Source organism: Papaver somniferum, chromosome 8 (assembly GCF_003573695.1).
Source record: "Papaver somniferum cultivar HN1 chromosome 8, ASM357369v1, whole genome shotgun sequence".
Lineage (NCBI taxonomy): Eukaryota > Viridiplantae > Streptophyta > Magnoliopsida > Ranunculales > Papaveraceae > Papaver > Papaver somniferum.
Window position 1 is genome coordinate 135159154 of NC_039365.1, and position 3302 is coordinate 135162455.

Consider the following 3302-nt stretch of genomic DNA (forward strand, 5'->3'; position numbering starts at 1 on the left):
TGAAATAGAGTTTAGAATACTTAACCATCATTGGATTATGAACATAGTGTACATTCTTGCATGTATGTGATCTATGACCGGAACTAAAGTATGCATACCCGTATGCGTACTTGTAGTTGTGAAATTCCGTGTACCAAGTACACATACCTATACGCATACTTGCGTAAGGTATAGGTCCGGGAATTTCTGTTGGGTTTTGGAAGTGTACTTAAGTATGCGTACTTGTTTGAATACTTGAATGGTTAAAGTTCTAGAATTGGTTTGTTCATGAACTAATAGATTTATATATTAAGGAATGCATTATTTGCAAACCAAGGCTATAATTTTCATGAATTGATTCGAGTGAATCAAATCAATTTTGTTTCAATTATTTTCTTGTATACTTCTATGAGAATATAGCAATTGAACAACTCTTTAACTAGTTTCATTTGAGTCATTTGAACTAGTTATGGTTAAGATGAATAAGGTTGATATGAGAGTGTTCATATAACTAACCTCGGTTAACTACGGTTGAGCCAACATGGTGTACACGTTTAGGTACGGTTACATAAACCTAAATGAAGGTACATTTCATTTGTGTATAACAAGCTAAGTTCGATCAAATGGTTGAAAGATATTAGCTTGAATCTAATCAGGTTTTCATCTAACGGTGAATATTGAATGCTTTGTTACCAAGGTAACTTAGATTGCAAACCCTGATTTGAAAATTATATAAAGGAGAACTCTAGCAACTGGGAAACCTAATCCTCACACCTTCCGTGTGATACTAGTTGCATAAGATAGAGTCAATTCTCCTTTAACCTTAGGTTTTTCACAAAACCCTGTAGGTTAACAACTTGAAGACTTCATTGGGATTGTGAAGCCAGACCCAACTATTTTCTCTGTAGTTGTGTTTTCTGATCTTACTTTTACTATCGTGGTTGAGTATTATCTTTGCTAAGATTTGCTTGAGATTTATCTCCGATAGGTAAAATTAAAAATAGTAACAAACATCTTCTTCTCATTGTTTGTGATTCCACAATACTATAATACGATTAAGATTATTGTGAGGTGATTGATAATACTATGCTGCTCTTCAGGAATATATCCCCGGGTTATCAATTGGTTCATGTTCACCTTGATTTATCAAAAGACGGAACAAAACTCATAGGTATTTCAGTGGGAGACAAATTTATCTATTCCAATAGACTTTTCTGTGTGAGACAGATTTGTTTATCAAGTCTTCGACTTTGGGTCGTAACAACTCCTGGTTGTGGGTGAGATCAGCTAAGGGAATCAAGTGCGTAGTATCCTGCTGGGATCAGAGATGTAAGGAGCGCAACTGTGCCTCGAATCCGTGTGAGATTGATTAGGGTTCAACTATAGTCGAGTCTGAAGTTCATTGGTAGTAGGCTAGTGTCTATAACGACATAATACAGTGTGGTTTTCAAAGCTGGACTAGGTCCCGGGGTTTTTCTGCATTTGCGGTTTTCCTAGTTAACAAAATTCTGGAGTCTGTTTTATTTCTTTTCCGCATTATATTTTGTTATATAATAGGAATATCACAGGTTGTGCGTTGAATCGATCAATTGGTAAATCCAACCTTTGGTTGTTGATTGAAATTGATCGATCCTTGAACATTGGTCTTTGGTACCGTTCAAGTTCTTTCTCTTATTCAATCGGGCTCGCAAATTCCTATATGCTAATTGCAGATTGAATTGAGAGATAGAGATATAAAACTCCTTGATATACTTTTCTCTAGATTGAGTCTGACTGTCTAGTTGATTCACTTGAAAGTATATTAGAGTTTGTCTATTCGGATTGCCGAACGAAATATTGGGTGTGGTTGTTAGACCCCCCGCTTTTTCAAATAGATTTTTCGTTTCAAAATCCATCATGCTTGATTTCCTTGGTTCTTCAACATCATCTTGAATTATTCGTTCGTTTATGGTTCTTCAACATCGTCTTGAATTCTTCGTTCTTATATTATCTTTGTGATTTATCATGATATGATCGATTATAAAGGACATCATATGAATCACTTGGACGGTGAATTTGGCCTCAACCATATTCCAGTCTGAAGTTTGATAGTAGGCTAGTGTTTGTAGTGGCGTAATAAAGTTTGGGGTTCAAAATCCGGACGAGGTGTCGTGGTTTTTCTGCAGGTGCAATTTTCCTAGTTAACAAAACTTCTGGTGTCTTGTGTGTTTTTTCCCCCGCATTATATTGTTTTATCTTTTTAACTAGAAATAACCCCTGCAGTAACGACATTGTTTTGGGGTAAAAACTGATTCGGCTGGTTTTGGTAAATTTGGGTGTGCCGCCGAGAAACGAATCTACACCCTAAAAAAATGCAGTGCACGGGAGTACTTTAGATTCAAGAGATCAATCTGTGCAATCCTTGCCTAAACCAATAAATGGTCGTTTCAATCTTGCTTTGGTCACAAGTGAAGGAGAAGGGTTGATCTTAGGGAGGGAAGCGAAGAAGGTGTTGAAATCATAATGGTTAACTTTGAAGGTATGGTTGTTTTATGACTTGTACCAGAATGTGGAACTCGCTTGCGGAATGTAAGCTATGAGTTCTTTGGTGTTTTTTCCTGGATACTTGTGTTGATAACACTTGTCTTTTGTCGAAATAGGTCGAAAACCTATTTATACAAGTCATGATTGAGCACCCTTGATCTCGTAGGAAGTGGAGACAGTTAAGTAATCGAGAAGTGGAGTCGTGTAAAAAGTGGTGACCATCACGTTTCCATCATGAGGGAATACTGGTCAGCCTTACCCCCACTACTCTCTCACTGCTTATTAACCGTCCGCCCTTTCCTGACACTTTCTCGTAATGGGAGCGTTACACGCCGCACACTGTAAACCGTCAGACCAATAACCCAGTGAGCATCCCCCAGTTTGTAACATGTTTGGTGTCTCGAGTGTTTTCATGGAAAATATGAAGCAGGTTGCTAAGTGGGTCTTGTGTGTAAGACCTAGTTATCTGACCAATCACGCGCAAGCTATGTGGCGGGTAGTCATGTGTGACGATCCAAATCATGAGACTTGCCGCAAAGAATAGCATGTGGCGCTATTAAGTTAAGTAACTGAGTTATTGGTGAAGCCGATACTCATAAGATATTGTATGTATTCGATGCATATAATGCATTGCTTTTAATCAAGCAGCTCAAGTAATCGATGCATGTAAAGCATCGTTGTATAAAGCCCGCTTAAATTAGTCGCGTAGCTTAATGTCTTAAAAGGATCATGGTCGTCCATTTTCATGAAGCTACCAGAAGCCATTCACGCGCGCCAAAGGCAGGCCGGTCAGTCCTTAT